At 40.4% G+C, this 22,544-nt stretch overlaps 1 protein-coding gene across 4 annotated transcripts in view; it reads right to left on the bottom strand.

The window, feature by feature from the left end:
* The window catches only part of ATXN1 (ataxin 1), a 464,792-nt gene that overhangs the window by 267,496 nt on the left and 174,752 nt on the right, over positions 1–22,544 (bottom strand). For all 4 annotated transcript variants that reach the window (XM_030929140.1, XM_030929139.1, XM_030929138.1 and 1 more), the window contains one exon: positions 20,216–20,343. The gene's annotated coding sequence lies outside the window, so the exon portion shown is untranslated. The remainder of the gene's footprint in view (positions 1–20,215; positions 20,344–22,544) is intronic.

Below are 22,544 nucleotides of genomic sequence, written 5' to 3'. Positions count from 1 at the left end.
CAGAAACTACCTTTGCCATTTGAACATTCCAGGAATCAAATGAAAACACTGCTCAAAAAATTTCCAGGTAAACCATGTTAATATCTAGGGTTAATAAAGTCTCTTTAAATGTTAATAAAGTCTCTCCATAAAATGTTCAGCCCTGAAGACACAAAACAAATGACAAAACATCATGTTTTATAAGAGGTTACTATGGTCAATGGAGTATCAGCTATAAAACATAAACTTCTACTGAGGCGAGCACATTCGGCGAGTGTAAAATAGCCCACTGGGCCCAATTTCCATGAAGAGGTGCTAGCCCCATTTGGTATGTACAGTCTACAGATGAATCCAAGCACTATCAGAACTGTTAACTGCATGACTCTGGCTGGTAGGGGGAGGGAAGGGCCTCGAAAAAGAGGGAAAAAGGATTTTTCAGGATACTGGAAATTGAGAGCAGATTATAAAAGATTTAAGTTGAATAACAAGAATAAAGCTTTCATGTATCTCTATGTGAAAAAAATAGCCTAGAAATCTGTAAACGCCAACTTGTCATAAAACAAAAATCCATAATACTTAATGATTTATAATCTACTCTTAACATTTCATGTTTTTGCATCCAGATATAAGAAATACAACGCCCTATTCTGTTTTTGCTTGGGTGAGGCTAAAAAACTCAGTACCACCATGTTTTTTGTAGGGTCAAAGAGACAGCTAAGAGATTCCCCTTAATTAATAATTTTTGTTGGCATTTTACAACTCTGGATTTCCCCAAACTCTTGTAGCACTGGAGTAACTTCCAGCTACTCTCATAGCATTGCTGTAATCTCAAACTCCTGGGCTCAAGTAATCCTCCTGCCTCAGCCTCCAGAGTAGCTGGACTATACGCACGTATCACCATGCCTAGCCAATTAAAAAACAAACAGGCCGGGCGTGGTGGCTCACGCCTGTAATCCCAGCACTTTGGGAGGCCGCAGCAGGCGGATCACCAGGTCAGGAGATTGAGACCATCCTGGCTAACACCGTGAAACCCCATCTCTACTAAAAATACAAAAAAAATGAGCCAGGCATGGTGGTGGGTGCCTGTAATCCCAGCTACTCAGGAGGCTGAGGCAGGAGAACCATTTGAATCCAGGAGGCAAAGGTTGCAGTGAGCCGAGATCGCACCACTGCACTCCAGCCTGGGCAACAGAGCAAGACTCTGTCTCAAAAACAACAACAACAACAACGACGACAAAACGTTTTGTAGACGTGGGTTCTCACTATGTTGCCTAGGCTAGTCTCGAACTCCTGGCATCGTCTTTTATATGCTTTGGCATTCAATGCTCAGTAACAACCTGAGCATATTTAATTATAATGCCTCACTTTTAAATAGTACTCTACAGTTCATAAAGTGCTTTCTTTCACACTGATGTAGACTTCCTTGTATTAAATCACAGCTTTGCAGTTCAATTTTTGCAAAACCCTTTCAAAGATACTTGTCAATTAATGAAGATTAAACATAAAGGTGACCTGGAATCCATGAGGACAATCTGGGGGAAAATGACTGCCAGCTGAAGATGGTAGAAAAAAACATGCCATTGAAATTATTCTCACAGTTTTGACAGTAGAGAAAAGTCATCAAAAGATACCACAAAATGCATAAAATTAAAGGGAAATGTTTCTTGCATGGGCTGCAGTACTGTTTTAAACAGAAGGGAAAGACCATTCAACATGACTGGTATTCACTCAATTTTAACTACACTGGCATCAAAGTCTGAGCCCACGAGTGCAAGTCAGAATAACTTGCACTTATTCCGAAATAAATGTTTCTTTCCACTGCAAGGGTGCATGTGCGAGGGGGGAACAAAGTATTCTTTTTAATATGGAAGCACATCACCCTGACAATCTAACTCTGACAAGCTTGCATAGTCCTAGGCATTCTATTTCTACCTCCTAACAGAACAGCATCAGCAACATTTGTGATCATATTCTGTCAGCTGCTCTGCTAACAATGAGACATTTTTACTTCTATATGGATAGTAAGTTCCCTGAGAAGGTGCATCTCCAGGACCCGTGTTCCACCTTTTTACTTTACAGTCTAACGTAAGCAAGAGCATTTTTGTGCACACATTACCCACGCACACAACTTAGAAATAAACAAGGTTTGTAATCTGCAAATTGATTCTATGGAGCAAATAACTGAATCACCAGATATCTGTAAAAGCAAATATAAAATCCATGAATTGTGTCTCTGTATTGAAAAACCATAAAATGCTCAGGACCTCTATGTTAACAAAAGTATTTTGCTTCCATGTGTTAGATTTTTCCCTTATATGTGTAGAACACACACACAAAAGAGAATTATAAACGTCAGAGTTCTTTTAACCTTTACAAACCAACACAGTAATTATATTGCAAAGATATCTGACAACCCAGGGTAATACTAGAAAAGGATTCTTTCTGCGCCCCCTTCTTTTAAATAGTTCTCAATTTTTCTACAATTTATAGGTGGCCTGTGCAAAAGATTTTCATAGCCATGAATCCTACTAAAGATACATTGGGAGATAAAATAAAATCACTATTCCGATTCACAAGAATATTTGAAACTCTGCCAAAGGGAATGTTTCTCCAAACATAAAGAGAGTATTAAATTTTAAGAGACAGGCTATCATCAAAATGAAGGCAGAGAGAAGTACACATAAGTCAACCTGACAAGCCCATATTGATAAAGCAGAGATAAAAGTTATCTCCAGGTTACATGCCCAGTACAGGCAGTTCTCAATTTATGAATGAGTTGTATATAGAAAGTTCATTTGTAAGTCATTTATTTGAAACTCCAAACACATTTCTCAGAGAAACAGTATTATAGATAGTGCTTAGTTTTGCAGGAAGGCAAAAAGAGCTATAAAGCTTATAATATAGACAAACTCTAGTACCATGAGCAGGAGACAGGAGGTGAAGAAATCAGGAGGAGGCAGGTGACTTACAAATGAACTTTCTTTTTCGGTACCTGGAAACACCCAAAATTGTGTGTTTTGTTTTGTTTTTTTTTTTCCTGGCATCAGCCTGCCTCTCCTATACTTCTCCCGCTGTCTAAATGCTTCATCCCAGCCCATATAATAGAGCACCAAAATAATTTAAAATAGTTAACCCTTTTGCCCAAACTCCCCTTGCCGAGTCCAGTCATCCGGCAATCAAAGACTAATAAAGAGCTCAGTTCAGTAAAGACTTGTTTCTAGGTTTCGACAGCAGATCTAATCTTGAGACAGAGGAATGGGGACATGACCAAGCTATGAGTATACACACAAAGAATGAGTCATCTGGGAGGACTGGCTAATTTCAGGAATTTCCTCATAATTTAGTAATGGTAAACAAGAACAGGACCCAGCTCCTAAGAAATGCAGATGAATGAAGGAAAGTAGAAGCAGGTTCCTGACCAATAGGTATAGATCAAAGGCAGGGCTTCTATCCCACACCTGGTTTCTAGTGTCAGTATCTAGAAGGTTCCTTGCCTTTTCATGGGGAGCCACACATGACTGCCTGCTCTTCTTCCCATGAAGATAACATAAGGGACTGTCAGTTCAGACCCGGATGTTTTAAAAGATGAAGAGTCCCAGCCTGGCGTGATGGTGGCTCATGCCTTTAATCCCAGCACTTTGGGAGGCCGAGTTGGGCAGATCACCTGAGGTCAGGAGTTCGAGACCCCTGACCAACACGGCAAAATCCCATCACTACTAAAAATAAAAAATAAAAAAATTAGCCAGGCATGGTGGCGTGTGCCTGTAATTCTAGCTACTGGGGAGGCTGAGACAGGAGAATCCCTTGAACCGAGGAGGTGGAGGTTGTAGTGAGCCGAGCTCACACCACTGTACTCCAGCCTGGGTGACAGAGTGAGACTCCGTCTCAGAAAAAAAAAAAAAAAAAAAAAAAAAAATGAAGATTTCTGATACATTGACTCAGTGGTCTCCTGCTGTTCCTGGGACAGAGATGCAATGCCCTGCAAATAACAGGGTACTCATGGCCAAATCTCGGGCGGGGCTGGGATGGGAGTAAAGATGATGTCAGCAAGGTATCCAGTTGTGGCAGAAACTGGTTAGTTGTTGAAAAAGCAGTTTCCCTGTACTCCTTGGCATACAGGCTGACAACTCTCTGCTTTACCTGCAGTTGACTATGTCCATGTGACTAAATTCTGGTCAAGGGAACATGGAAGGAAGTGATGTATGCCAATACACCAACAAACCTCCCAGGAGACCACTCACTCTCTCTCTTCCCCACCTCTCTCTTCTGCCAGGTGCAGAAGATCCTTAGGGTCTCCCAACACCGAGGGAATTTCTGAGCCTTGAGGTAGAAGGACCCTGGGTCTGGGAATCACCACCATACAGACGCCCTCTCCAATTGTAGAACATCCCAAATTATCCATAACACCATCAAAAAAGGAACTTGTACTGTGTTCCACCCCAAAGAGTTGGGGTTGCTTGTTATTGCAACATCCTTACCCACTGTACCATCATCTCTTTGTTGCATCTCAGGAAATGTCCTTTACATTCACCTGCCCTGGACAATCCACTAGGTTTGTTTGTCCTCAAATGAAATGGCCTCACACTGCTGAGATTTTATAATACTTCACGTTTTTACAGGGTTTCTCCTTCCTTCACTGTGTTGGTAAGTTTAACCCAAGAAAGCCCTCTTATTCCTTCTAATCCATTTGGGAAACTGAAGAAGGAAATGTGTTGAATCATTAACCTTACTTTGAGTGTCCTTGTGAGTCAACAGGGCTCTGGGTTCACCAGGGCTTCATCTATGAGTACAATTCAGAATTTTTTTGTGGGCCATTTTTCTCCTTTCCAGGAAGGTCTTTCCAGATTTCACAAATAGATTAGGGTCACAGAACTATGTATTCTGCCTAAGAAAACTAGGATCATATCACTTTTATAACTAAATCCATGGAAGTGACATTAAGTGAACTTTGTTGAAAACAGCTTGCTCACTTCATTCATTCACTATTCATTTATTTAGCTTACTTTTAATGGAAGAGGGGAGAAGAGACTGAAGACAGATGAAAGTTAAAAATGGAAGTAAGTTGTAACCATTCCCCATGCCTAACTCTGTAAATATTCCCCTTATTGTATTCATAAGTTGTTAGAGGGTACAATAAAAACTAAGTTAACATATAATTTGAAATGGAGTCTGCCTAATCCAAAACCCTAGCTTTCTACCCTTGCTCCTCACACAGCGATTTTCTGAAGCTGTCCACCCTCATCACTTCGTTGCATCTCTAGAAAGATCCAGGGATTAAATAATTATGTGCTTCCTGTGTGGCATCCTAAGAATTAAGAGAAGTGACCTGTTTGATGCCTGTGTGCACCCTCTCTTTGACAAAGCATGGCTGATAGGTTTCCCAATCCTTATGGAGCTCTGTTGAGGGTTACACAGCAAGGATTCTGCCTGCCTTTACCTTGCAATTGCTATGAGAATAAATTCAAAATGGTTCCCGAGTTCAGCATGTGACTCCCACTTCTGCTGCCAAAAAAACAAGACAGCTATTATATTGAATGCACTCTACTCATCAGGCACTCTGAGAACGAAGGTGACCTGGCTGGTATATATGGGTCTGTGGAAAGACAAAGTATTTTTATATAGAACCATTGACTACCATTACAATTTTGAAATATGTTCCCTATAAAAAAACACTGAAGTCAATACATTCGTTTAAAAGGACATAAAAAGAGTCTTTATTCTGCCAATGTGAACATAGGTGCTTCCACAGCAAGCCCATAAAGGGATCTAGAGGCTACTTCATGGAGTATTCTGCCATTGCCAATGTCCGCTCTACAAAAGATGTCATTCTTTTATATATTCTTTTATTTTATTTTATTTTTTCTAGAGACAGGGTCTTACTCTGCCACCCAGACTGGTGTGCAGTGGTGCAATCATGGCTCATTGTAGCCTTGAACTCCTGGGCTCAAGCAATCCTCCCACCTCAGCTTCCAGAGCAGCTAGGACTACAGACTCACACTATTACACTCAGCTAATTTAAAAAAAATTTTTTAAAGAGACAAAATCTTGTTCTGTCACCCAGGCTGGAGTACAGTGATATGATCACAGTTCACTTCAGCCTCAAACTCCTAGACTCAAGTGATCCTGCTACATAAGCCTCCCAAGTAGCTAGGACTACAAGCTCATGCCACCATGCTCAGCTAAGTTTTAAAATTTTTTTGTAGAGATAGGGTCTCACTATGTTGTCCAGGCTGGTCTCAAACTCCTGGCTTCAAGTGATCCTTCCACCTCAGCCTCCCAAAGTGTTGGGATTGCAGGGGTGAGCCACCACATTCAGCCTCTTTCTAAATTCTACAAAAAACATGCATTCATATTATAACATGCAATGCTATGTAAGTCATGTTTTAGATATGCCATGGCCAGTTCCTATTCCATGGGGAGTTCTCAGCATCATAAAGGTATCTGAAGTTTAAGTCTATATGTAAAGGTGATGCTCAATGCTCAATTCCCAGACTAGAACCAGAACTTCCACAATTTCACATTTTTAAGAATATCAAGCAACTTCCACTTATAATTAACTATAAAAAGGGTTAATTTTCTCCTCAGTTGCCTGTTGTCAATAAAATGTTTACTTAGCCTAATGACTGATACCAAAGAAGGTATAAGGACTCAACTGTTAAGAAACAATGATGTACAATGTTGACTGAGAAAGGGACGGAGATCTTCGAAGACCTTCAAAACATAAATCAGATTACTGCCACCCATAATCAAATGTGTATGTCTAAGTCTTCCCCAGGTGAATACACCTGCGGTTCTGACCCTGAACCGATGCAAGGCCATACCTCAGTGAGGGCTAACAGGCTATAATTGCTGACAGGGAGGCTATCAGCTCATCACAGAGATAAAAATATGGTTATCCTTGAGCGATAAGTGGAAATTTATGAAATAAGTGACGAAAACAAGGGTATAAAGGCTAGAGAAACCCTTTCCTACCTAACACAGAGTGAGATACAAGCCCGAGAAAACAAAAAGAACACAGCCAAAGCCAGCCAGAGCATGACGTGAGGGTGTGCCCACTAGGTCATATTATCTTCGTTGAAAAGACATGGTAGCTGAAGATCAAGAGTTTGAGGTTTAAGCATCCATACACTTTTTTCTGTTTTTTTCTTCTGTAAAGTTCAGTGTACTTTTGTGGCATTTTAACTTTCAGTTTTGGTACCTTGCGAACACAACATCCTCTACCTTGGCAGAGTTAAGCGAGGCATGAATGGCCTTTTCCAAAGTAGAATGGTGATTTAATAGTTTTTATGTGTAAGTATGGTTCAACAGTAGACCCAACATTTTTATCAAGAGGACAGAAGTGTCAATTTGAAAGATGTTCTAACACTGTTCACGGCTACTGCTAGGACCAGAGTACAGCAATCCTTTCCTTCTCTTTATGTGGACAGCAGGGACTCCTTAAGTAGGCTGACCTGGCCATTCGTTCAGTCCAGCCACAGGCTTTCTGGTCCACATTCCAGTGCAGGCAGACGCTGTGTTGATGCTCTTTTTAATCCTCCTTTCTCACCTAGAATACATTATTCTTCTATGGAGGCATGCAAATATCTGCTGAATGGATTATTTCAGTTATGGACACCAATACCCAGAAATCATCTTTGACTCCTTCCTCTCCATTCTCCAAATTCATCAATTGCTAAGTTATATTATTTTATCCCTTCAAATGCCTTTGAACATGTTGCCCCCTTTTCCTTTCCTGCCATCCTCCCAACACCCTCAAATGAATAAGCTCTCATTACCTATTATTAATTCCTGACTCACCTGCCCCCTGTCTCTCTCAACTCTGGCCACCCTACATACATTGACACTCATTTCAGATAGATACACACCAACTCACCGAGCCCCTTCCCTAAACAAGAACTGGGAACTCTGTGTCACCTGCTGCATTAACTTCACACTCCTCTGCCAGGTCTTAGTGACCTTTAGCTCTGTCGTCCCCACAGCTGTCAAATTCTCTTTCATACCGATCTCCAGCAATGCACACAGAACTCCGCTGGCCCCTCCAACATATCCCACGCAGACCATCTGTGTCCCTTCCTCATGCTTTTGTCCCTGCTGCCACCGTGCCCAGAAAGACCCCTCAGTTTCCTCCACCTATCATCGCTACACATCCTGTTAAGGTCCCTGTCAGGTTTTGCTTCTCATAGGAAGTTCTTCCTGGAGACTCCAATCCCCAGCCATTTCTCATTCCCCTTCTGAACCTAACACTGGCACCCCATTACAAATTCTTAGTTGTCTATTGTCATGGATTGCTCTATAATTGCTTCCTGGGGATTAGTATTTTGCCCTCCGCTAGATTTTTTGTTTTGTTTTTTTGATGGAGTCTCATTCTGTCACCCAGGCTGGAGTGCAGTGGCCAGATCTTGGCTCACTGCAACCTCCACCTTCCGGATTCAAGCAATTCTCTTGCCTCAGCCTCCCAAATAGCTGGGATTACAGGTACACACCACCACGCCCGGCTAATTTTTTTTTTTTTTTCAGACAGAGTCTCGCTCTGCCCAGGTTGGCATGCAGTGGCACGATCTCAGCTCACTGCAACCTCTGTCTCCTGGGTTCAAGTGCTTCTCCTGCCACAGCCTCCCGAGTAGCTGGGATTATAGGCATGTGCCACAATATGCAGCTAATTTTATTTGTATTTTTAGTAGAGACGGGGTTTCTTCATGTTGGTCAGGCTGGTCTCGAACTCCCAACCTCAGGTGATCTGCCCGCCTCGGCCTCCCAAAGTGTTGGGATTACAGGCAAGAGCCACTGTGCCCGGCCTAATTTTTGTAATTTTAGTAGAGACAGGGTTTCACCATGCTGGCCAGTCTGGTTTCGATCTCCTGACCTCAAGTGATCTGCCCGCCTCAGCCAACCAAAGTGTCAACTAGATTTTTTTGAAGATAATTTTAGATTTACAGAAAGTGGCAAAAATAGTACAGAGCTCCCTTGTACCTTCCACCTCGTTTCCCCCTATTTTAACAGCTTACAAAACCATAGAACCATGATCAAAACTAGAAAGTTAACCTGGGTCACGACTACTCAACAAACCATAGGATGTATTAGGATTTTACCAGTTTTTGCACCAAACAGGCTTTTTTTTTTTTTTCCTGTTTCAGGATCCTATTTAGAATTTTATGTGGTCATATTTCTTTAGTTTCATCTAATCTGTGACAGTTCCTGAATCCTTCCTTAAAGACCTTGACAATTTTAAGGGGAGGGGTCAGTTAGTTTCTAGAATGTCCTTCCATTTGGGTTTGTCTGCTATTTTCTCTTGATTAGAGTGAGATTATGCCTTTTCGGGGAGGATATCAGAGATGACATGCCCTTCTCAGTGGGACACACGATGTCAATATGTATCACTGGTGACATTAACCTTGATCACTCAGTTAAGGTGATGTCTGCCAGGATTCTTCACTGTAAACTTTTATTTTTCTCTTTGTAATTACTAAATGTTTGGGGGAGGGATATTTTGAAATTCCACAAATTTCCTGTTTCTGCATATACTTTTGCCCACTCATTCTAATCCATCTAATCTACATCTGCCCATCTAATGCACCATCACCATCGGTGGAACTTTCCCGTGCCAATTCTTACTATGAGTTCTAATGATGTTTTCATACTCCTTCCTTCCTCGTTTGTTTATTAACTGAAATTCTGCTGTAGGGAAGAGTCATCCCTCTTCCCTTGTTTATTTATTCATTGGACTCAACGGATATTTCATTCTTTGGGTTATAATCCAGCATTTATTTCCTTACTCAGTTATTCTAAGCTGTAGCTAGATATCCTACCACTTCAGAGCAGACACGGCCACATTGTGTCCTGTGTTACAGGTTGCCCCTCATGTCTAAGACAAGGACAGGCACACAGTGGGTATTCGGCTTATTTGTTCATTCATTTGACAAATTATGTTGAGGGCCTTGTGTTAGGTGTTAGAGTTACAATAAATAAAACAATTCCTCTTTTTGAGTGGTTTACAGCTTAGTTAGCAGAGACCTACAGGCACAACTGCAAGTCCTTGTTAAAAATATTAGGCAAGTATAGCAATGGCCCAGAAGAAAATATAGTCAACTCTACCTGGAGAAAAAGGGGTGTGGCAATTGTAGGCAGGAAAGACCTCCTTAAGACCAAGCAGCATCCTGCTTCCCTTCTCTTGTACTGCTTGCTCTATAAAAATCAATGGGCATATAAAATATCTAGAGATGCACGCCATCACGCAGTTAGCAGGTACTCCAAGCCCATGAATCTTCTAAACTAATTCCCCAAATCAAACCTCAAGGGCACACTATTTAGGAAGATTTAAAGTAATAAACTCAGACTCTTTATATAGTGACTATGTGCTTTTCTAGGAAAATTGGAAACAGCTAAGGTTAAAAAAAAAAAATCTGAAAAGCCATTTGTCTTAATCCAGTCTTCAAATCCAATTTCATTGTTTTTATTCCTTCACAGGGAATAATGAAGAGCAAATAAGAAATATCATCAGTCAAAGATGGACTCCCTAAGTCTCTTTACTTAATTCAATTTTCTTGTACTGCTCTTACAGTAGTTTCCAAACAAAGCTGTTCTTTTCTACATATGATAGTTCAGCCCTGTTAATGTCCTCAGGAATAATAAACAAACAGTGGGGGCACATCTTCTGCCACAAATTACACTCTGCAACATTCTTCATCCAAAGTATTTTCAATTCCAAGCAAGCAAAGACACAAGGAAAATACACTGCCTTATTACAAGAACTGCACACAATAGAGAATCTGTATTCAGACACTTACTGACACTTAAACCTGTTAATATGTAACTCCTACTATTGTTCTAAAGGATGAATAAGCAGACTCTCCTGCATACACAATGTTACATCATGAGCTTTAATTATAATAGTAAATACTGCCGAATGGAATTTTGCTTTCACTGTTTCATATCACCCTTTCTAATTAATGTCAATGTGTCTTTTCCATGTAAGAGAGCATAGAGCAGAGGCACATATGTGTTGTCTTTGCATATCTGCCCAAACGCACACATATTCATGAATGCACATACAAATAAGCTCTTATGCACACAGATTCACCCCCATGTTCGCATGCATTTATAAACACAGCTGGCCCCACCCCGAGCATGCATGGAGTATACACAAACAGCAAACAGGCCAGTTGACTTCCTTTCGTTAACTTTTATAGGAGATTAAGATAAAAAGCTAAAAAAAGACAAGTAGACACTTCATGGAGCCTGTGATTAAGAGAGAAGCTAATGAGACAGATGGGCTGATGCATAAAGGGAACTTCAGCACACCAGCCCACACTCGGTAAAGATTTACCGCGCTCCACCGTCTCCATTTCAAGTCTTCATCACATATGCTACTTACGTTACTCTTGTCTCCAGACCACAGACACTCCCCACTTTTCTCTGCTCAGACCTCCCTAAATTAGGATTATTAAATGACACAAGATAGCAGTCTTCTGCTTTAATGCTGTTATTCAAGGTTTACTCACAGGCAATATTTACTATAAAATCATGTGGTTTGGCCAGGCATGGTGGCTCATGTCTGCAATCCCAGCACTTTGGGAGGCCGAGGAGGGTGGATCACCCGAGGTCAGGAGTTCGAGACCAGCCTGGCCAACATAGTGAAACCTCATCTCTACTAAAAATACAAAAATTAGCCAGGTGCGGTGGTGCACACCTGTATTCCCAGCTACTTGGGAGGCTGAGGCGAAAGGATTGCTTGAATCTGGGAGGCAGAGGTTGCAGTGAGCCAAGATCATGCCATTGCACTCCAGCTTGGGCAACAGAGCAAGACTCTGTCTCAAAAAAAAAAAAAGGAAAAAAAAATCATGTGGTTTACAGCTTAACAGAGAGTGGACAATTCTGTTACAGGGCTCACCAGAATATTTTTGGAAAAAATCTGTAAACATAGAAGAATTTCTGGGCCAGAAAAATGAGGAGCAGAAAAAATAATTCATATGAATTTTTAAATTTTTATACAATAGATTTTGCCTCTGATATGATTCGTTCTCTAAGCTATTTCCACATGATTACTGTCTCTAAGAGCTCACTCCATGCCATAAGAAACTGCAGAGTTATAGAAATAGCACATGTAGAGGGCTCTACAATTTACAAAACATTTTCAATGCATTATCTCATTTGATCACCACAATACCCCTGTGAGAGAGATATTATAATTATCTCTATTTTATAAAGATGGGGGGAAACCCTCAGATTTTGAATGATTTCCCTAAGGTCACAAAGCTGATAAGTTGCAGAACTGAGATTCAAAACTAGAATTTCTGATATTGTATCTCATTTTCTCCCACTACATTAATTTTATTAAATTTTTCTTGAATTCATTTTTGGTTCTATTCTGTAATAGTAGACTATAAATTCTGCTCATTACATAAATATTTTATGTGCTTCTAAATGAAACTAACTCTTTAATCCCTAAATGTTTTTGGTAACGTTCTCTTTTCTGGTTAAACTAAAATGCCCAGGTTCCTTTATCATCTGCTTTCTTCATTCCCTGGAATCTTCCATTTGAGAGATCTGATGTTGCATTATCTGAAGATCTGATGATTTCTAACTATGTTGACAAATCTTCCTTTTGCTTTTTAAAAACTGTTGCTGCACATATTGCTCAGTAGCTTTCAATTTTATCCACCATGACTTCCACGCTCATATCCTAATATTTATCACAATGGCCACCCCATTCCAGAAAATCTGAAGATTTCTACATTTGTATTCAATCACATTTACTTCTCGAATCTTCCTTCTCGGTGACTGTTATTACCAAGATCCTGGAATTAAACAGAAGAGTTTTCCTTTCTGGTCAGTCAGTCATCCTTCCAGAGCTAGCCCAACGGGTGCTTTAACATCACTCATTTTCAGCTGAGTACTTTCTGATGTTATAAAATGCTTACCTACAATACTATCTTATGCAGGGGGCAAAAGGAAGAGGTAGCTTTAAAAAGATCCGTTTATGTGCCAACACAGCCTGATAACTATAGACTAGTAGGAAAAAGAGGAAAAAAAATCACAAGATGATAGCTCAATGGGACATCAGACAAGCCCCCCTTTTTGGGGTATGTGTAGGGGATTCTTGACTATGGTCACTATATTCCAGCAGTGACACAAGTTAGAGGTTCTGGGGCTGAAGTCCACATTGTCTAAACAGGAGAGTCAGACTTTGGGGCAAGCCATCCTTCCGTCTTATTGCCCAATTCCACTTTCCCTGCCGTTTTAATGGGATTATTTTGGAATCTGCTATTTCTGTCTCACTCCTTTTCCCAAAACTGTCATATAAGTACTGCAGCTCGACTACTTCACAGCTGCCAAATTTCACTCCAGAGATGGCTGTATTTCAGTGGCAAGTGAAGTGATGATCCCTCTGTGTCATCGAAATACTCAGTTAAGGGGTTAAGCATCTGGCAGAGGGTTGCCTTTGTGCATGAACGGAGTGCTTTTGTTTTGGTTTGTTTTATTGTCTACCCTGGAGAAGGAGGTCATTAGCTCCACCTGAGCACGACGGAAGACACACACCAAAAAACACTCTACGCAGCTACTAAAATGCATGGGGAAAATATAAACAGTGACCGCTTTTCATAGGCTCTTTTCCACAGGGCCTTCAAAGTCTTAAAGCATCAAGGTTGCAAAATGATGGTAATTTTTAGAGGTGGAAGAAACCTCTGAGAACAAACCACTCATGTTACAGATGGGGAACTCGGAAGCACAGGGTCACTGAGTATCTCGTTCAAAGTCCCCCTGATTCATTCCCAAGTCCAAGGGCGTTTCGCTTGAATTTTGAATTTGGCTTTATCCGCAGACACACTCAGAGTACCACACCTCTGTCAGTCAAGTCAAGCACAGACCCAGCTTCTAGCACATGGCATCAGCATGGAATTTCTTGTTTTGTTTGGGTATGTTTATTTGTTTAGGTACTCAGGAAAACCACCAGGAAAAAAACAGGGTGTTGAATAGAAGGGGAACAGAACACAGTAGATACAGCAGCAACAAATGTTTATTGGGCATTGACTATGTGCCAGGCCAGGCATTGTTCTCAGGTTTATATGTATATAATTCTCACAGTGCTCTGTGGCTCCCATTTTAGAAAGAGAGAGAGAGAGAGAGAGAGAGAGAGAGAGAGGAATGATTATTTAGGAAGAGAAAACAAGAGGGACAGAATATAATTGCCAACTCAAGAAAAACTACCTTCCCAAATTTTACTAAAACATTCAGCAAAAATCTAAACAAATACCAGTGATATACTTGTCACTTATTCTGAAGAGATGATCCTTCTTAATACTACTTGGCATATAGCTGTTTCTTGCTAATAAAAAAAAAAGTACTTCCAAGATGTTCTGTATATTATTTCCAAATTTTACAACAGTTGTTTCAACAATCAGTGAATGAATGATTCACTACTGAACACTGATGAAATGAGAAGCACTAATGATATTCAGGGAGCACAGGTCTTGAGTTAGGGAGAAAAGGAACTGAATGTTCATTTTCTCTTCCACCTCTGAAGACTATAACGTTAAAAGCTCTCCTATCTCACATTCCTGAACTTAGAAAACATATTTAAATGCTTCATTTAATTTGATAACCTCTAAGAGAAAAAAAACAGTGATTTGAAAAGTACCATAGAATACTGTCATTTTGATAAAGCTACATGAAAGTTGGATTTCTACCTCCAGTTTGGCCCACACTTTGAGTAGTATGGTTTGCCAACATTGAAGGCAGCATTAGTGTACCAGGGGAAGGTCTGAGGAGCAGTCTGCTTTAGGGTGGCAATAAGAAAGACAAAATTGTAAGCTTTGATATCAACCATTTTCTAATGTGTTTTAAGAGTAAACACAGATGACGGAATAGTCTACCTTATTTCATGAGAGTTATTACAATTATGTGAATATTTCCATACTGACACCAGAAACCATATTATTTATAAAACTTTCAAAGAATAAAATGCTTCATACAGAAGCCTGGTAAGTTATTTTAAAACTTTAAAGTACTCCAAAATAGTTTAAAACCTATGCCTACACATAAAATACAATATACTCTTGAATCTTTGACCCTACATTTTTCATTTTTCCTAAAAAATTCATTAAATGTCTCAAAATAATGCCTTTACCCAAACTGCCTATGAATTATGGAGGCTATCCACAGATTGAAGGAAGGCTGGGAGAAAAGGGAAGGGCATATTTATGCTGAAAGATAAATTTTGGGGAAGTCTGTATTTTAAATACTTAGTATCAGTAGGAGTTTCTTAACCTTAGAGATGTACATTTCAACCTTTTGCCTTTTCCTTTTCAACCTTATGATATACATGTAGTTGAAGGGTTGAGGGGACTCACATCCCTACAGTTTTTCTTGTTGTGTTTCTGTAGGATAAAGGAAACATTTCCTAAGAGCTGAGGGGTGGGGTGGGTTACATACGGTGCCTGAAGGGGAAAAGACCCCAGGTTCCAGAATGCACTGTGTGTGTTTGTGTGTGTGTGTGTGTGTGTGTGTGTGTGTGTGTGTGTTGGATAGGTGTGAGTGGATGGGGAGTAGGGGATTAAACAGGCAACTAAACTGGACATGTTAAAGAAAGAAGAAAACATCTGGGTAGAGTATGTAGTGGATGGTTGAAGCCCCGAAGAGAGCAGTTGACCAGGGAGGCATATAAGATAGAGAAAAAGGTTCGTCAAAGACAGTAAATCCAAAGCTAAGAATGCAGCCTTTACCAAACGCAGGTCAAGGCCTAAGGAGATAAAAGAAATCTCTGAGCAGATCCTGTTATTTAAGAAACCACTAAAAGCACCCAGGAATGTAGGGAGGAAGGTAAGAAGAACCACAATCCCACAAACAATGCTGAGTGGAAGGGTACCAAACAGTAAAGAGGTCAAGATGTGACAAATGGAGGGGCTGTTATTTAGATCTGGAAACTAAAATCTGCTTAAAGTGAACTAAAGAAAGTTAATTATGCATGTACACAAAAGGTAGGATTAATTATATAATTAATCTCACTCTCTGAGATGAATTATAATGGGTAAAGTAAGAAAAAGGATACAGTTAGTAAGAGAACAAGGTACATGTGTTCTGATGAACCTCAATGCTTCCTTTGGGTGGTTAAAAAAATCACCATACTGTGATAAAGACAGGGTGACATCCATCTTTCTAACATGTTTGTATAGTTATCAAAAGTAAAAGACTCATTTCACGATTTCTTAAGGATATGGACTGTCAATAAGATGCATCATTTACATTACCTAAATTGAGAGATCAGTAGTCCTACGATCTTTACTGGCCCCAGCAACTGTGCATTCGAGGGGCATTTGACAGTATGCTTCTCTCTTTACCTTCTTCAGTTCCCAACCTGGTCCAGCTGTCAACAATCACAACCTCATTGTCAGTCCCCGACTATTCTCTGGTTCTTTCTGTTCTATACCTTCCAGATCAACAGGTCTTTCTCCACTGGTTTCTCCAGTTTCCAATTTCAGATGCACTCCATGACTCTTTTTAGAATGGTCCAGTTCATCTCCCCTATTCACCCAAACCAGTTACGATGGTGTTGACTGTATCTCCCTGAGGACTGTAAACTCTATTAGGGCCAGTCTCATTTCTACCTTGTTTTCCTCCATTATCTTCAGTGAACCGCCCTATACTGGAACATAGCGGCCCCTAAAAAGGCCTTTGCTAAATTAATAAATGAGTGATGAATGACTGAATGGGATTAAAATTAAAGACCTTGTCTCAGTTTCTCACAACTCAAAAGTTGTGCTTTAACTTTGTGCTGGCAAAATCCTAAGGCACCCCAAAATCTCCGTGGGACTTTGCGAACTGAGATTTCAACAATGATTCTGCCTGGTCTTGCAGATAGGTCTTGTACGTGAATGCAAAAATGGTTTGGGCAACCATGTGTAGTATATGGAAACAACCAAAACGTGCTAACCACAGATCTGAGGTTGCAGCACAGTTAATATGGTTAAGTATTTCCCACTCTCCTGCCCCCCTAGAGAAATTTATTCTGGTAAGCCCTTTGACAACCAACACGTCTGCATTTCTGCACACCAGTCAGCGATCCACAGCAAGAGAATCCTTTCTTCCTCTTTGAGTCTCTATTGATTTTGTAGATGGGAGGAAGCTAAGTGCTATTCAAATACCAAATGTTCCATGTGGTAGTGTTATTACCATTCCCACTACCATTACATGAGGCCCTCTACCGACACTCACGAAGGGCCTCATCAGAATCTGGCGGAACATCATGAACTCTTTTCCTGACCTATATTTTCAAACACATTTGTTGTCCCCTCTCCCTCTATGAACTTATTAATTTTGTTGAAATAATATACATGTGTGTATAAATCTAAGTTTCGTTTTCTTATTCATCCTCATAGTCACTTACAGGGGAATGATTTATGACATATTAAGGCGGTATTCTTAAGCTAACATGTCTTAATTAGGAATTCAGATATTCCTCTTCTGCTGAGAAATACAGAGCTGTTCAAATTAGACCAGAAATTAGGGCCAAAACGAATGCAGCCTCTACATACACAAGCTCATTGCAGGGTAACCAGTGAAAGGCAGAGGCTGAAGACACACAGTCATTCTGTGTTTGTCTCCTTCATGCTAAATGATTCTTTGACCGCTTTTGCTTTCACTTTTCAACGTTATGATGGAGCCAAAGGGTCAAGAGATTCACAACCCTATAGTCTTCCCCTTCCTTCATCTGTAGGATAAAGCATGCATTTCCTAAGAGCTGGGTGTAGGGGTCTCTTCATCTACCTTCTCTTTCATTTACTTAGTGAAATGAAGCTTATTTAGTAATGACGGAAAGAGATGAGCCAACTAGGGCAACTCACATATGGTGCCAGACGGTGAGGGACTCTCTCTGTGGCCAAGGCACTTGCTGTACCACAGGAGCTAGGCAGCCCCGGGTGGGAAGGAAGCTCTGCTCTCAACCAACGGCTGCTCCAAGGGTGCCCCCAGCCAGGTGATCCAGACAGCCATGGTTTCAAAGCTCTGTGAAAAATGGGTCTCTGACTTGAAGACTTCAATCAGGCAGTCTCTCCAGGACTGGGATTACTCCACTAATACAAATTAAAGCCATTCAGAAGTATGCTAAACCCTTTTTTAGATACTAGAGGAGGATGAAAAGAGGGAGGAAAAAGAAGCAAAGTAATTTTGCAAGATTAGGATTATACTGTGGTTTATGCCAATACCTTACATTTGTTTACTTCTATATTGATCATTTTCTCAGATGATTAAATACTCCTGAAATAGGAGCTTTAACGATTTTAAACATTCATATATATTATTTGCAGCGACACCCAAGGGAGAAGGGTACTATTATTATCCGAATTTTACATGCAAAGTGACTTGCCCAATGTCACACTTCGAAAAAACAGCAGAGCTGGAATTTGAGCCCAGGCAGCCTGAAGCTTGCAGTCTTATCTACTGTGAGCTACAGCTTTTCCATCATATGGCACTAACATAGTTATATTTAATCATGTTCCCGATATTGGACATATACACACACACACACACACACACACACACACACACATATACAGGCACATACATATTTTTAAACTAATGAGCAGTATAACTTCAGATACACGTCTAATAAAGATTTTTTTATTAAATACCTTTTTACTCTTTTTAAGAAATGAAACATTATGCTTTCCACTGAAAAATGATTGCTATCTAGTGATTTCATAGTTGTCTAAAAATACTTGGCCAGAAAGGAAGAACTTAAAATTCCCTAGGACCCTTCCACTCCTTCTGGATTTAATATTATTTCTGAAATGTCGAAATCTGGTAAGTTTCAAGGATGCTACTGTCTAATGGAGGAAGGTTCTACAAAACAGTACAATTTACTTACAAATGACCCCCCCACCCCAAAACCCAAAATACATGGAAACACCATTTTGCATAATCAGTCAGCAAAAACTCCTTTTGTTTTCAAAATTCCCAGCATTGGAAAATTGTATTAAGTAGACACTCTCATAAACTGCCTCTGGAAATACAAACTGGTATGACTTTACTGGAAAGTAATTTGGGAACAAGTTACCAAAAGCCATAAAACTTGAAAACTCTTACATTTACCAGTGTGCTGCTAAGAAATTAGCCTAAGGAAATAATTTGTAATGGGAACAAACACAGAGCTATAAGAATATTTTTGGCACCATTAAAGCAATAAAATGGCTGGGCATGGTGGCTCACGCCTGTAATCCCAGCACTTTGGGAGGCTGAAGTGGGAGGACTGCTTGAGGTCACGAGTTTGAGACCAGCCTGGGCAACATGGCAAAGCCCCTTCACTATAAAAAAAAAAAAAATACGAAAGTTAGCCAGGTGTGGTGGCATGCACCTGTAATCCCAGCTATTAATACTTGGGAGGCTGAGGTGGGAGGGTCACTTGAGCCCTGGAGGCAGAGGTTGCAGTGAGCCAAAATCATGCCACTGCACTCCAGCCTGGGTGACAGAGTGAGACCCTATCCAAGAAAATAAAAAGGCAAAAAATTAGAAACGACTAACTGTTCAGTTAGAAGAGATATAAATTAAATAAATTTTAGAATATTGATCGAGACCATCCTGGCTAACACGGTGAAACCCCGTCTCTACTAAAAATACAAAAAACTAGCCGGGCGAGGTGGCGGCGCCTGTAGTCCCAGCTACTCGGGAGGCTGAGGCAGGAGAATGGCGTGAACCCGGGAGGCGGAGCTTGCAGTGAGCTGAGATCTGGCCACTGCACTCCAGCCTGGGTGACAGAGCGAGACTCCGTCTCAAAAAAAAAAAAAAAAAAAAAAAGAATATTTACTCAATGGTATACTATACAATCATTAATAATTACACTGTAGAAAAATATCTGTTGCTATGAAAGATGTTCAGAATTATGTTGTTAAGAGGAACAATACTCTTAATAATCTCTACTACTTCTACAATCTCTACTACCATTTGATGTTCGTCTTTCCAAGTGAATTTATAAACACTGCCTTCAGAATTAGCAGCAATGCCTTGTCATCTATCCTAACTAGTAACCTCAAAATAAGTAGAAGTTACTTCCTTTCCCACAAAAAAGCAAGGGTTCCATTTTTATAAAAGAGATAGTAGGGAGAAATGGGGTCTACGTGAATAGATACATGTTTATGTTGTGTGTGTATGTTTGTGTAACCAGATATGTATATACCCCTACCACTATCTTGAGGACTTTACAACTCAGTGATAATTATTTTCCTTTAAAGATTTTGGAGATGTTTACCTGTACCATGTGCTTTCATCACAATGGAGAAGCATAAGCTATCAGTTCCTTGCAGCGGATCTTTTCACGAAGATTTTGCTTGAGTAGAAAGGGTGGCAGTAGAGAATCTCAATGTAAAATGCCTAGACCTGTAATTATAAAAACAATATTCCCACTGAGTTAGGCAGCTTCTGTGGTCTTCATTCACATTTGCTGATGTCACAGAAACGGGAAACATCATACTGCATAATCTCTCTCATATACACATGCACACGCACAAGCGTGCACGCGCGCACACACACACACACACACACAAGATTTTTAAATCACAATGTCAAAAACTCAGCAGGCAGAGACACAGCAGGTTCCTATCCCCAGAGATGAGTGGGTTCTGGCCAGGGGATGCTTCCCACCCCATCTCCTCACCTTAGGGACACCACTATCAAAATAACCCTGTTCCTGTCCCTCCTTCTCTGCTTAATGATTCTAAGATTTCTAAGAAATAAAAAGCAGTCAGTTCTTCACAGAAAATGTCAGAAACAATGCTGAATTTGATGCTCTCTTTCTCTAAGACTCCTTCTAGCCACAAAATTATGCAAATTCAGTGCATGTATTTACTATTCTGGCCTGACTTTCACTTTTGAAACTACACATGCCTCTTTGTTAATAACTCAGTTAAGACATGGTATCAGTGATGGCCAAGGTCATCACGAACATTGATTAAACATTTACTATGTTCTGGGCCCTGGGCTAAGGGTTTTACACACATTGCCCCACTCCATTGCAGTCTGTGAGGTGGCCAGGAATCTTGATTACCTCTGCATTATTGACAAGAAAACTGAGAGTAAATACAGCCAATAGATGTTAAAGCCAGTACTTAAGCCAACCATTCACAGAGGTCATGCTTAGGATTCTAGTACTATGCCATCTCTTCAAAGCTGATCTTGCTATCAACACTTTTGTAGTTAGTATTAAAACATACCAGGGTGGGGCGTGGTGGCTCACGCCTGTAATCCCAGTACTTTGGGAGGCTGAGGTGGGTGGATCACGAGGTCAGGAGATTGAGACCATCCTGGCCAATATGGTGAAATCCCATCTCTACTAAAAATACAAAACTTAGCCAGGCATGGGGGTGCACGCCTGTAATCCCAGCTACTGGGGAGTCTGAGGCAGGAGAATCACTAGAACTGGGAGGCGGAGTTTGCAGTGAGCTGAGATCACGCCACTGCACTCCAGCCTGGTGACAGAACAAAACTCTGTCTTTAAAAAAAAAAAAAGGTATCAAATCAATATCACCTCATTTTCCCCAGAGGGTTATGTCACCTAAGTCTTAAAATTACTATTATTTGTTTTGGCTTTGGCTGTACTTTGATTTTATTTCCCAAGCTCAACTAAAACCAACATGTTCATATTTCAATTGAGTGTAAGTTGATGGTTATTTTAGTAAATTAAAAATGCTAAGTAATCCCAAATCCAGATGCCAACACACTAAGCAGAAACCTAAAATCCACGTCCTGCCTAAGTGGCTACATTTCATTAGAAACAAGTCAGATGATAACATCAAAAGGCATGTGTGAATTCCAAAGTAAAGATACAAAAATGAAGAGAGGAATTTCTATAGCTAATACAGTCATATCTTAAAAAAATACTTAAACATGCTTACCTGTTTACAAAGTCTACATAGTAATACAGATCTTAGAATCACTGCAACACAAAATGGATATGAGCATATCAAAAAATCAACAAAATTATGTATGGGTCCCACAATAACTCTCCTTTTGTATATGCGTAGGCATTTTTTTGCACTGTCTTGGTTATGCCTCTGCCTTTGCATATGACACTCCCTTTGATTAACAGGCCTTGCCCCTCCTTGCCATGTAGAAAATTCCTACTCATTTTTCAGCTGGACGTGGTGTCTCACGCCTATAAATCCAGCACTTTGGGAGGCCAAGGTGGGAGGATCAACTGAGGTCAGGAGTTCAAGACCAGCCTGGCCAACATGGTGAAATCCCGTCTCTACTAAAAAAAAAAAAAAAAAAAAAAAAAAAAAAAAAAAAACTAGCCCGGCATGGCAGTGGGCGCCTATAGTCCCAGCTACTCATGAGACTGAGGCAGGAGAATCGCTTGAACCCGGGAGGCAGAGGTTGCAGTGAGCCAAGATTGTGCCATTGCACTACAGCCTGGGCGTCAACAATGGAACTCTGTCTTAAAAAAAAAAAAAGAAAAGAAAAGAAAATTCCTACTGATTTTTCAAGGCCAACCTTGAGCTTAAATTCTACTGTGATGTCATCCCCATCTATCCCCTAACGTTTTCTGGAAATCTAAGCAGAATAGATTCTGCTCTCCCCCA

The sequence above is a fragment of the Rhinopithecus roxellana genome, chromosome 4, assembly GCF_007565055.1.
Source record: "Rhinopithecus roxellana isolate Shanxi Qingling chromosome 4, ASM756505v1, whole genome shotgun sequence".
Classification (NCBI taxonomy): Eukaryota; Metazoa; Chordata; class Mammalia; order Primates; family Cercopithecidae; genus Rhinopithecus; species Rhinopithecus roxellana.
This window is presented reverse-complemented; position numbering and strand designations above follow the sequence as displayed.